We start from the raw sequence: 13395 nt of genomic DNA, 5'->3' as shown, positions 1-13395 counted from the left end.
GCCACCAGTGCACAAGCCCCAGATGTGAAGCCGTCCTTTGACAAAAGGTGCTTTTAGTGTTCTCGGTGGAGGATAGGCCTTCCCACATCTTTTCGCCGCTTACAGTTCAGGGAAGCAGGGCCCTGAGCAATCCCTCTCCCGGATTCCGCTGGAGGTCTCTGGCTCCGGGAAGTGCTTACCCAGGGCATTTGGATCTGGCTTCTCTGTAAGCAAAAGGAACCAGACTGCTTCACGTGGGACCTGAGCACTTCACAACCCAGGAAATGCACATGGGAAATGCAACGTTTTCCTCACCAATGGCAGCAAGTCCATTCCCTCTCAGCTTGGTTTAAACAGATGTAATTTAACCTCTTATCCCAGTTCTATTACTGACCCTGTAGAAATATGGCTAGCTCACACTTCCCTTACCCTCTGTCTATAGACAACCTTTCTAGTCTATCACGCATCCATCATCTGTTCATCTTATCAATCCATCCGTTTTCTGTCTATTCTATCCATCCATCCGTCCACCCAGTGGTATTTACCTGACATTATCCATCTATCCACTTCTTTACCCACCCCCACCTTGTCCATCTGCTCAGCAATCTATGCACCCATGGGCGAGACTATGCATGCATGCATACCACTATGCACTGCCGTTCCATCGATTACTTATTGATTAGAAGGGATGCATTTTTCTAAGTTAGAGCCACAGTGAGGAACAAGATCTGGTCCCCTTTCTCTCAAAACTTGCATTCTAGTGGGGGAAATTGGATGAAGGAAATGTGAGCTAAGAATTGATTGCCCCTCCCCCAACAGACATTTTCATATCCTAGCGCCCCCCCCCCCCCCCCGCTCTCTGCCAGTGTCTGTGACTTTAACTGGAAATAGAGTCTTTGCAGAAGTGATCCAGTGAGGACAGGCTCCTGGGTAGTGGGGTGGGTGCAATCCTGCAGCCAGGGATCTCGTGAGAGAGGAAAGCTGAGGCACAGAGGCCTGGTACTGGAGAAGGGATGTGGAAGGCGGAGGAGAGTCAGAGATGCAACCATGGATACAGGACACCAAGGAATGCTGGTACCACCTGCATGTAGGAGCCATAGATTGGACTCTTGGAGCTTGTGGCTCCCAGACAGCTTAATTCTGAATTCCTGACCTCCACAGCTGAGTCACTGGACTCCCACAGTGCAGCAACACATCAGTCAGGTAGCCTGTGTGTGCTCTCTCATCAGGAGGCTATGAAGACAGACAGGAGGTGAGCGGCCAACACGAGGGCCCTTGTGAGGTTACCCCTGCTGATGGACAGTCTAGAGCCAGAGGAAAGAGGCTGGACTGACAGAGCAGACACACCCTGGAGGCCTAAGCAGGAAGGAGCTCCGGGTCCTGAGCCGCCCTGTCCTGGGACATGGAATCCAACAGGCAGAGGGACGGAAGGCAGAATGGGGGTCATTGTCTGCTGGCTTTGGAAAGGGCAGCGGGCGGTTGCAGGAGGGCTGGTCCAGGGAAGATCCTAAGCATAAATGAGCGAAGAGGTCTGGATAGCTCAAGTGTTCAGACCCTAGAGCCCCTTACAGGACATGGTGCCCGGGTCAGGATGAGGGGACAGGCAGTCTCACGGACTGTCCAGGTTTATACTCTGGGGAGGCAGAGAGAAGGAAGAGGCCAAGAGGGGTGAAACCAAGGTGGCTGTGGTGGACACTTCCCTGTAAGGTGTTTTCTGGTAACTGTGTCAGAGCATCGTGAGCTCCCCAGTTTCCATGACTCATCAGAACCACCCACAGGATCTGGACAACTCCACTGGCAGCCCTGGTATATCACCGTGAGGATGGAGCCCAACTTATCAAGAAGCAGATATGACCACGGGAGGGGGTAGGGGGGGTTGGCTACATCCCATCCGATATCAGACCCGCGGCCACACATGCACAATGCCATTTGCTAAGTCACTACTTGGTGTTTTGTCCTTGGAGTATCAGGGAGAGGGGCTGTCCCTCAGACTTCCTGCCTGGTGAAGATAGAGATTCCAGATGTCCCCCAAAGAAGGCGTTCATCCCAGGCACCCTGTGTGCGCACTGACTACGTCTCCAGGAGGTGCGCGAGCGCCTGACAGCCGTCTCTCCGTTCACCTCACAGGGCCCAGCTGGCCAGTAGGACTCCCAGAGATAGATGGCCTCGGGCCTGGTGAGGGGCCCACAGCCTTGACGCACAACTTCTGTAAGCTGGATAATGTGAACACACTAATGAGAAGACGATCAATAAGGTTTCACTCTGAACAGTCCCCGCGAGGGTCTTTGTTTGTGTTGAGATGTGACCGCTAAAGTTCATCATCAGCGCACAGAGTCACCCAGGAGACGACTAGAATCACCTAGGAGACCATTAGTACCACCCAGGCGATGAGCCTGTGGGCCCGTGTGTAGTTTCTAGATTAGGTTAACTGCAGAGGGAAGATGCGCCCTGGGATGTGAGTGGCGAGGTTTCACCAGCTAGGGGATTGGAATGAATACACCGGAGAGAGTAAACCAAGCAGGGCCCCCCTCTCTTTGTGTCTCTGTCTCCATCTGTCTGTCTGTCTGTCTGTCTGTCCCTCTCTCTGTCTCTGTGTCTCTGTTTCTCTCTGTGTGTCTCTCTGTCTTTTTCACTCTGTCTCTCTCTGCTTCCTGACTGTGAGTGTGGTATATGACCGGTAGACTAGCTCTTACAGCTAGCTTCTCTTACTATGACTGTACCTTCCAAGTGTGGCCCAGCCCAGAATAACCCCTCTCCTCCTTAAGTTCCCTGGGTTGGGTATTTTGTCTGAGCCACAAGAAAACTAAGCACCGCAGGAAGTGATCTGGGACATCCCGGACTTTTAAACAATTCTGGAAGAGGTACACTTCCTGAGAACCTACTCTCTTGCCGCTCATGAGCCTTAAAATCTTGGTGCTGGTAACCTGGACAAGCCTGCAGCCGGGGACAGCTGGCTGGGGTATCTCTGTTTCTCACACTTGTGAGACAGTCTCGTTGGAGGGCTCTCCTGGCTGGGCTCACCTGTTGGCTCTCAGCAGCTGCTCTTTGGGGCCAGCATAGCTGGCATGTGACTCATACCAGTCACGTCTAGACTTGGTGAGGGTCAGACTTGTGTGTGTGCACTCACAGAGGTAGACAGAACACCATGAGAAGTGTGGTGCAGGCTTCCTTCTTCCCCATCTGTGTTTTGTGTCACATGCGCACACAGAAGGAACTGCCCTACACGATTATAGCTGCTTACAGGACCAGGGTGACACTGCACTGGCTTCCTGCTTCCAATGTCCCAGGAGATGGAGAAAAGAAAAGAAAAGAAAAGAAAAGGGGAAAAAAAAAAAAAAGGAACGTATCTAAAATGTCTCCTGGTTAGGGACCCCAGAAGACTTCCGATTCCAGTTGGCTGTCTTATTTCTCAGTGTGTTATTGTCCCAAGGTTTTTAGGGTAAGCTGAAGTGACCTGGTACTCCACAGCTGCCAGGGCTCACATGGGCTCCTCTGGTCAGATACTATGTATGATCATATGGATGCCAGGCTGCTGGCTCTGGAATGGCTGATGTGAGGCCAAAGGCAGGTGATGCTCTTGGTGTGTACATATTAACAGAAGTTTGCATAAATACAATACCCACACCCCAAACGCATCACATCCGTGCAGGTCTTTAAACTGACCCACAGACGACACTGACGACTGTCGGTAAAGCTGATAAGCACGACCTTATTCCAAAGCTGCACCACAAATCCATTGTGCAGTATAAATATTTGCTGGTGACAAGGGACTAGGCAACCCCGACTCTGGGAACCAGGATGGCCGTGGTCTCCTCCAGGCCTCTATTGGGTGATGTGTGTCATCATTGACAGGCACTGTGGAAATAGGGCCACTTAGTTCAGGGTGCCTAAGGAAAGGGCAAGACCGAGTGGGTGGAGATGTTTGCTGGCACGGTTCCTCATGGCCACTGGCTGGACCCAACAGGACCCTGTCACTGTACAGTGCTGGAAAGGCACAGGCGGCAGGCACTCTGGGGTGCTGTGGAGAGGTGGAGTTTGCGGGGATACAGTGCTGACTTACAGGTGGAGGCTGGGCAGGAGCGCCTAGGAGCCTGGTTCTGGAGTTGCGCTATAAATTCTGTAGCTGTCAGAAATGAACGCAGATGAAGAGAGAAGACAACAGCTATACTGTGAGGAACTAAACGCATTAACAAAACACAAGCGCATCTGAATACTAATATTTTTACAACAGATGGGCTTTGTGTCCTTTGAATACAGTTATTTGTGAGATACAGAGAGGCCTCTGTGTCTCCAAAGTGGCTCCTCCCTTCCTGCAAGAAGTGTGGTAAGGAGTCTAAATCTGCCACCCACGGCCCTGCCCTGCGGTGGGATGCATACAGGAACGCTGCCTTGGTCAAGTTAGAGCCGGGAGGCCTTTCATTCAGACCTCATTTACAGAAGGGATCTGTGTCATCCTTAGTGACACGCCCACATCTCATCTTACCAAAATGGGCACAGAGAGTATTTCTAAAAAACTCCAGTCTACAGCTAAGCTCTAGAAAGCTTCGGTCAGAAGACAGCCTGGCCGTCAGAGGGGTAAAAGGGAAGTATTCTTCTGAGGTGTCCAGGGATGCCAGGGTCCTTAAGTAGCTTTTGGAGCACAGAAATGCACAGGGCCCTGACATCTGAGGTGGTTTTTACTATTTAAAGATCTCTGGGGTCATGACTCCAGGAGGCTCATCTTTGGCTGAGTTGACCAGCTAAAGGTCACAGTAGCCCATCTTCTATATGTCCTTGGCTTTCTGTCTATTATCTCTAGTTTCTGTCTAGTTACCCATGGTCAGGGTTCTCTTGTGCCCATTAACTCTTCTTCAGAGTCTTTTCCGTGTGATGACATCCACAGATCTCCTCCTTCTCTTCTTCCTTCTCTCCTATTTCTCCCTCTTCCCTTTCTTCATCCTCCTCTCCCTCCTCCCCATTTCTCCTCTGACCTCCTGCTCTTCGCATCCCACTCCCACACCCTGTGTCAGAGTTTTTGTTCTATTGATCTATCCCTCAGGACTTATCACGGGAGTCCACCATGCACCAACTTACTGAGCAATGGAGGGCTACGTCATCGCTCGGCTGCAGATCCTGGATCCTCTCGACTCCTTTGTATCCTCCACACAGAGGACAGGCTCCTCCACCTGCCTTTCCTCTTGTTCCTCAACAGGGCACCACATGGGCCACATGTGAGAGCCCACAAAAGCCCACTGTGGCCAGCCTCCCCATCATGTCTTCAGACAGTCATGCTTGTCTGGATGCGACTTCTTTGTGCTCAGCGAGCAGTTCAGGGTCACTTCCCGCTTCCCCTCTGACTATTATTATGACTATTTTATTTTCATTTCTATGTAAAAAAGCTTTGTGTGGGTGTTCACATGTGTGGGTGTTTGTCGGGCATAGCATGTCTCTGGGCGTGGGTGCATGTATGCACAGCATGTGTGCCCACAGCATGTGTATGTGGAGATCTGGAGAGAATCTTGGATGGTGATTCTCGCCCTCTAACTTAAGACAGGGTCTTTTGCTGACTCCGGTCTACACCAGGTTATCTGGCTTTGGAGGCCTCTCCTGTCCTCTCCCTTCATCCCTCCACTGGGCCCTTACACGCTGTTACAGATTACACACATGCTATTATGTCAGGTTTTCTGTGAGCTCTGGGCTTCTGAATTCAAGCCATGATGCTTGCATAACCAGCACCTTATCTATAAAGCCATCTCCCCAACCCCAAGTCCTTTATTTTTAAGACAAAGTTTCTCTGTGTAGTTCTAGGTTAGAATTTATTGTTCTAAATTGCTGGGATTACAGATTCACATCATCATATCCAACCAGTGGGTCTTTTTGAAGTGTGAATTTCTCTCAAAGGTTGAAATCCTCTAAACCCACCATTGACTGAGTCTGCTTTTGAAATCAGCACCACTTTTGTAATCGGCATAATCAGTTATGTAAATCAACGTCAATTACGTAATCCTTTGTGGCTACGCAGAAGGCTTCATAGATATAATCATTCATCAGGACGCCCAAGTACCAAGATAATGAATTCAGCACCAGAGCTTCATGGGAAACAAACCAATGCATGGTACTGGGGTTTGACAAGTCCTCGGCCCGCATGTGGGAGGAGGTCTGCTACATGCAACGCAGAACATGGGAGTAACAGAGAGCAGACATCTTTACACAGCTATATGCTCCTTCTGGGGGTCTCCAGAGGCCCATAGGGGTAGCCTCTGGGGTTGACCTCCTCCTGCCCACAAACTGTCCTTGGTAAGTCACTGAGTTGAAATGTGCAACACTGTGTTGTACTTGCAAACGGACTACAGGGCCACCAGTCTCATCTGGAATGTCTAAGGTCCTCCAGCGTTGGCTGTAGTTCAGCATGAGGGTCTCACTCACGGTCATCCTCACATAACACTGTTGTCTCCAGTGAGTCAGGGGCTAAGTGAGTGCTTCATCTGCTCCATCTGTCACATCCATAAAAACCACATCCCACAAACAGCTGTTTGCTTTCTCATACACCCCAAACGTCCTTCCAGATATCTTCTCAGGGCTGACAGTCTGGACTCTCTCTCTAAGGAAATGTGGGAGGTGAAAAAGTATAAACACAAACACAGGGTTCTGGGTTCCCAGAGGATGCGTTTAGAAGCCGGGGACGTAGGAGGGTGTTCATTCTCCTTCCTCCTTCACTTCTGGAAAGGCAGATTCTGCTACGTGGCTCCGTGCACAAGCATGGGTGAAGGAAACCTGAATCGTAGGCAATATGGGTGTGGGATACCACATGGATGACCTTGGACAGGATCGGCTACCTTCGGAACCAAACGCCTTTGCCCAACGAGGGCTGCTTCATCGGGTTAAGTTCATCACAGGGTCAGAATCAACAGCTGGATTGTGACAAGGGACAGTTGAAGTGATTCTGGCATCTAGCCTAGGGCCACTTCAGGAAGTATGGTCAAATACAGCCAGCTATCTAAACACGCCTGAGCGTGCCACTTTAGAACTGCTCAGACCAATTCCTACTTGCTAACTCAGGATTAGAGAGACCTTTTCTGTGATATCTGTAATGGAGATGGTGTCACTACCAGCTTGAGATTTGGTTTCTGAACTTACGGTTTAAAGCATGTGCCTTCTTTTCGTGTTTTTAGTCAGGTGACATGCTAAAGATCCCTACTGTGTGGTGCACGTTAGCATACAGGCATGGCACCAGCCTTCTCTTACCTGACCCTCTGCCTCAGCCTGGTGAGAACAATGAGAGTCTGCACCCTAGCCCCTCCCCCACCCGTCCTTGCGTGTAGCCACTTGGCAGCAGTGGAAGCAATCCTGAGATCTTTTGAATTTTCTTTATAGGTGAGAAATACTTGGGAGGTAGAGATGGCCTCAGGCAAAGAAAAGTTAGCTAAGACTTTAGCTGCTTTCAACACACCAGAGTGTGACACTGTTTCTGTGGCCCCAGGAACACACACACACACACACACACACACTTTCTCTCTCTCTTTGTGTGTCTCTCTGTGTGTGTCTCTGTGTATGTGTGTGTGTGTTGGGATATAGGACAGTAATGTGGAGGATACGGGACACCAACAATGTGAGGTGAGCCAGGACAACGTCCTCTGGGGTCTTTCTAAAGCTCAATTGTTTGCTCCAATCTGTGGGAAATTTAGTTGCAGCAGCTGTACAGATAAGCCGATAAATCTGGAGACTGCCAGTCTGGCCAGCTTGGGGGAGGCTGCTCAGAGCTCTCTAGCTAAGAGGATGTGTGGCTCAGTGTCTCCATATCCATTAAGCATGGGTGGGTGAGAGGGTGGCGGCTGCGAGGCTGGCAGGTGACTTACAGGGGTGGGGACCTGCAGGAGCCATCCTCTCTGGATATGGATGCAGCAGACAGGGGCAGCAGGGCTTTGGCTGGACTCTCTGATACTGTCACCAGATGAAGGGGAAGGTCTGGGGCCAGGGAAGGGTTAAGCCTCGGTCACCCAGCCATTGATGGAAACCATGAGGTCTGTGGTTTGGGGCAAGCTACAGGCACACAGATGCATCTAACCTGGCTCCTACCTGGAGAAGAGGGAAGTGGGGACCCCTATAGGTCTCTAACACTTGGCCTACTTGAGAGGCAGCCTAGGCCTGCAGAGGAGCTGTGGAATCTGGAAGTGTGGGCCAGGCTAGAGAGGACCTTCCTTGTTCATGGAATACTTCTGCCGCTGGCAGCCTGGGCTTGGGGTCACCTGGGAGGGCACAGGAAACAAAAAGGCCCATGGTGTAGCCTGTGGACTTGCTATGACAGAAATTCTGCATCTATGAAAGGCATGTGGCTGCTGGCCAGGCTGCCCGCGGCGATAGCTTCAAGGACTTCCACAAACGAATCTTGTCAACCCACCCACCACACACCGAATGCCTCTTTTGTGTGCTCGGAACATATAGTTTTTATGTACTCTAAATAGCTCACTCAGGGACCCTCCCACATCGAGAAAGGGGTCACAATAACCGGAGAGCCTCAGGCAAGAGCTGGACTATATTTCTCCCAGCCTACCCACATACTTGGCCGGTCTGAGTCTTGCTGAGTGAGAGGTTCCTTTGCACAAGGAGGGTAAGAGCCCACCATCCAGTTACCCTACTGCAGCCAGTGTAGACATGAGTGGTAAAAAGGAGCCCCATATTCACACAGTTTCCCCTAGTATGGGTGGCACAGCAGCTCTGTAATAATATGCAGATACAGAGCAGTGCCCCCCCCCCCCCCAGCAAAAGCCACATCCCAGGTAGACCACAGCTGAAGGTGATTCCCAGATCTTGTTAGCATTGCAGAGCCAGTTCACAGCACACACCAGTGGAAAATTCAACTGAATGTGAACACATGAGTCAGGGGGCTGGAATAAGCCAGAGCTGAGGTCAGTTCTCAGCTCCATTACCTACAGCATGTGACTTCATGTCTTTAAGGCTTGGCGACCTTATCTGCAAAATCTGCTGCCCTCCGTGGCTGTGTCCCATGCCTCCTGTGTCCTCGCTCTCCCAGCATTCCCTGCTGCATTTCCTGCAGTGCTGGGCCACTGCGTGGGGTGAGAAGCTGGTCTTTCCTGTATAGTTCTGTACTGTTCCCCATTGTATTACTATATTTCATTAATTTGTTCAGGCTGGCTTTGAACTCACTCTGCAGTGCAAGGAAGCCTTGAAACTGCCTCAACCATCTTCCTCCCTGCTCTGTGGCTAAGCAGTAGAAAGATGATTCTGCATCTCCAGGCCCCTCAGAGCTTCTGAGGTGCAGGGGATTCTGAGTCGAAGGACTCATTTCCCGTGTTTATCTGTGCGGGCGTTGTTCCCAGGTGGTGATCAGCTGAGGACAGGCAGCGTGGAGCCACAGCTTCAGTGAGATGGAACCGTGCACGTGGTCATCTTCTCTTCCTCAGACTGGTGTTGCTTGAATTCACTCATCTGACCTATGAGGCCAGTCCTGTGGGCACCCTCAGGGTCTGTGTATTGTCTACTCGCTCACACACATCACTACCCCGAGTCTTTTAGAAGTTTGCTCCCCTCTCTTACTGGAGTGGTGTGCAAATAGTAGATGCTCAGTAAATACTGAACAAGTAAGACGATCACTGTCCTAAGGGGTTGTTTTCTGCAGAGTATTCCAACAAGTGCTTCTGTCAGTGACAGACGCACAGCATGGATGTCTTCATTGAGAATCAGGTCTGATACAATAGGAAATGAGGGGGCAGGGCCACCAGAAGAAGGAAGTGCTATTGCCCTTACCACTGTAAGTGGACCTTGAGCCTGCTCTGTAGACCCTCAGGGCTGGACCGTCCTGAGACAGGCACCGATAGCAAAGAGGTCCAAACTCCAGGCTGCAGTGAGGTAAGGAAAAAGCCAAGATCTGTCAGATCGCAGGTCCGTCGACTCTGGCGTGAGGTAATAGAGGTACACCTAGGTCTACAGTAAGTTTCTGAGAAAGACTATCTGACAACAAGAACCCTAGAGTAAGCAGGTGTTAGGGCAGCACCACAGGATGAGCGCTGCTCCAGAATCCATGCAGGATGCTATGGCCTCGAATGCCTATTTTTAAAAACCCAGTTGTAGCTGGTCTTTGCTACATTGTGGGTTCTTCTTTCTCCCACCCTTTCTCCCTTCAGTTTTACCCCCATCCCCATCACTAGATAGGAAAGAAAGGAGAGAAGGGGAGAGAGAGAGAGCTCCTTCAATCTAATTTATTTCCTCTTGTTCCTTCTTTGAGCAGGACTACTCACAAACCACATCCAACTCCCCTTGAACAACCACCAAACACCACCAACGCCTCTCAGGGCCCTAGTATTTATATACTCTCTGGAAAGTTCCCCGAATTCCAGATGTCACACAGTCACAGACACTATCTGCTGTTGGCAAAACCCTGCCTCCGCTAGAGCACGAGGCAAATCACAGTCAGCTGCTGCCGACAGTCTGAAGCCGCCCCGCATCCTCACACCTGGGACTAAAATGAAAGCACATTCTTATACCAAATAAATTCTGTGATTTTTAAAGAAGTTAGAATTGCAGAACTCTCACTACACCCAGTGTTGGAGATAAAACCTGGGGCCTCGAGCATGAGGAGAGGCAAGTGTACAAACACTGGGCTTCATTGCTGCTGTACTGGACTGGACTCGACTGTATTATATTTCATTAATTTGTTCAGGCTGGCTTTGAACTCACTCTGCAGTGCAAGGAAGCCTCGACTCTGCTTCAACCGTCTTCCTTCCTTAACCTCTTGTAGCTGGCTTTACACATGCATGCCTACAAACACAGCTTTGATATTTTGTGCCAGAAAATACCCACCCCCTCTCCCCGAACCATTGTATTGGTGGAGAATTTGCTAGAACAAGCTCTTTCCAGGGGCTGAAGCATCCGTCCTGTTGACAAAGCACCAAGCAGAAGGAAGACAGCAACAAGACAGCCCCTCCCCTCACTTGTCATTAGGTCAGTCAGCAAGGGCACTGGACTCCCCGGTGACAGGTGCACCCATTCCTGTACCACACCTGGCCCCGACTTCTGTTTGCTGAGCTTGGAAGCCAAGAATGTGCTCTGCCTTCTTCGATGACTAAACAAGAAAAAGACCATTTGAGACCTGTAAAAATCATGGGGCGCACAGTTTCTGGCACTTATAAACAGAAGTGGATTGGACCAGTCACAGCTGTTTAGTTCTAGGACTGTCTACTGCAGTTGTGCTCCTGTGGCAGAGCTGAACAAGACAGCTGATGGCGATACCCTCCCTGTTCATTGTCTCCAGGCACGGGACAGTGGCCTTTGTGCCTGTAGGTAATGTAAAACACCACACAGAATGTCAGTAGCTGGAGGCCAGCTCCACCCTGGAATACACACTCATGATTTCTAGTGTAAGATGCCAAGAGGAGAAGCCTTTGAAACTGTTCAAACTTTTCAAACTTTGTGGGTGTAGCCTAGGTGGTACAGTGTTTGCCCAGCATGCATGAAGCCCTTAGTGTGATCCCCAACCATACGTGGTGGTACACTCCTGAAGTCCTAGTACTTGGAGCTGAAGTCAAGAGGATCAGAGTTCAAAGTCATCCTTGACTACATAAGGAGCCCTAGGTGAGACTGAGCTAGCTGTGGGAGATACTGACCGAGAGAGAGAGAGAGAGAGAGAGAGAGAGAGAGAGAGAGAGAGAGAGAGAGAGAGAGAGAGAGAGAGAGAGAGAGAGAGAGAGACAGAGACAGAGACAGAGACAGAGACAGAGAGACAGAGACAGAGACATACATACATACATATATACATACAGTCGCTTGGCAAGTGAGGTACTCTTAACGATGCAGTTGATTTTCATTTTCATTTTATAAGTTAAATTAATGACAATTATCTTGAATCAGAAGATGAATGTGTGACCATCTTAGTCTGTGCTCTGACATAACTCATACTTAATTCCCACCCCCAGGGCCACTGGAGAACCTTACAAGGGCCCAGGGGAGGTGGACTAGCTCCCAAACCCAGGAGGGAATGAGGAGAGGGAGGGAAGTATGGAAGCAGGGCAGAACCTCACTGAGCTGTGAGACACAGACAGTCCTTTTCAGAAAGCCATTGCTTATGTTTATACCAAACTATTCTCTCTAGTGGTTTCCCAAAATGAAGTACGAATGGCCAACAAACATAAAAAATGTTCAACATCCTTAGTCATCAGAGAAATGCAAATCAAAAGTGCTTTGCCAGACCAGCCAGCATCAAGAATACAGCCAACAACAAACCTGATGCTGATGAGGTCGTGATGCTTGGGCTCTGCTGGTGGGGATGAAAGCCAGTCCCGTCACTATGGAAACCAGTGTGTGTGTATGTGGGGTGGGGGGATTCCTTCCAAACTGGACGTAGAACTGCCACGATTCAGGAATGCTACCTCTAGAGGTGTGTGTGAGTGTGTGTGTGTGTGTGTGTGTGAATGTGTGTGTAATGTACCAGAGATGAGCTTGTGTGTTCATGATTACCGCCTCACTATTTCTAATAGCTGAGTTATGGGATCAGCCTAGGTGTCCATTGACAGATAATTGGTGGAAGAAAACATGGTATATATGCATAATGGAATTTTAGGTATTAAAGAGAATGTAACTATGTTGTTTGCTAGAAAATGGGTATAATTGATGATCATATTACTAAAAAAAAGCAGACAAGACAGATATTGAATGTTTTTCTCTATTTTAGACTATGTATATGTGTATGTATGTATGTATCTATGTATCTATCTAATTATCTATCTAGTATTTTTATATATGTATCTATCTATGTATATATGTATCTCAGTATGTATTATGTATGTGTCTATCTCTGCATCTATGTATCTATCTCTGTATCTATCTATGTATCTATGTATCTTTCTCTTTATCTATATATCTATGAATCTATCTGTGAATCTATCTATGTATCTAACTATGTATCTATGTGTCTATCTATGTGTCTATCTATCTATCTATCTATCTATCTATCTATCTATCTATCTATCTGTCTATCTTGTACATGTATGTATGTATGTATGTATGTATGTATGTATGTATGTATCTCAGTATGTATCTACCTCTGTATCTATCTATCAAGTATTTTAATCTATGTATCTATCTATGTATCTATGTATCTCAGTATGTATTATATATGTATGTATGTATCTTTCTCTATATCTATGTATCTGTCTCTGTATCTATCTGCCCATCCATCGATCCATCCCTCCATATAATATGAATGACATGAAAGTTCAAGAGAGACTGGGGAGAGGAGGGAGGCCAGTGAGGGAGGAAGGCGAGTAGAAGGGGGGATGGAGATGAGTGTGGTCAAAGTGAACAGCATGTTTGAAATAGTTTTTATGAAACCCACAACCATGACAATGAATGCACACTGAGAGGTGGGGGAGGGGAGAGAGAGAGAGAGAGAGAGAGAGAGAGAGAGAGAGAGAGAGAGAGAGA

At 48.9% G+C, this 13395-nt stretch overlaps 1 protein-coding gene across 4 annotated transcripts in view; it reads right to left on the bottom strand.

Annotated features, from left to right (window-relative positions):
• Positions 1 to 13395, bottom strand: part of Mbp (myelin basic protein) — a 108849-nt gene that overhangs the window by 31208 nt on the left and 64246 nt on the right. The window lies entirely within an intron of this gene.

Source organism: Mus pahari, chromosome 15, assembly GCF_900095145.1.
Source record: "Mus pahari chromosome 15, PAHARI_EIJ_v1.1, whole genome shotgun sequence".
Classification (NCBI taxonomy): Eukaryota; Metazoa; Chordata; class Mammalia; order Rodentia; family Muridae; genus Mus; species Mus pahari.
Note: the sequence above shows the minus strand (reverse complement) of the source record. Positions and strands in the feature narration are given on the sequence as shown.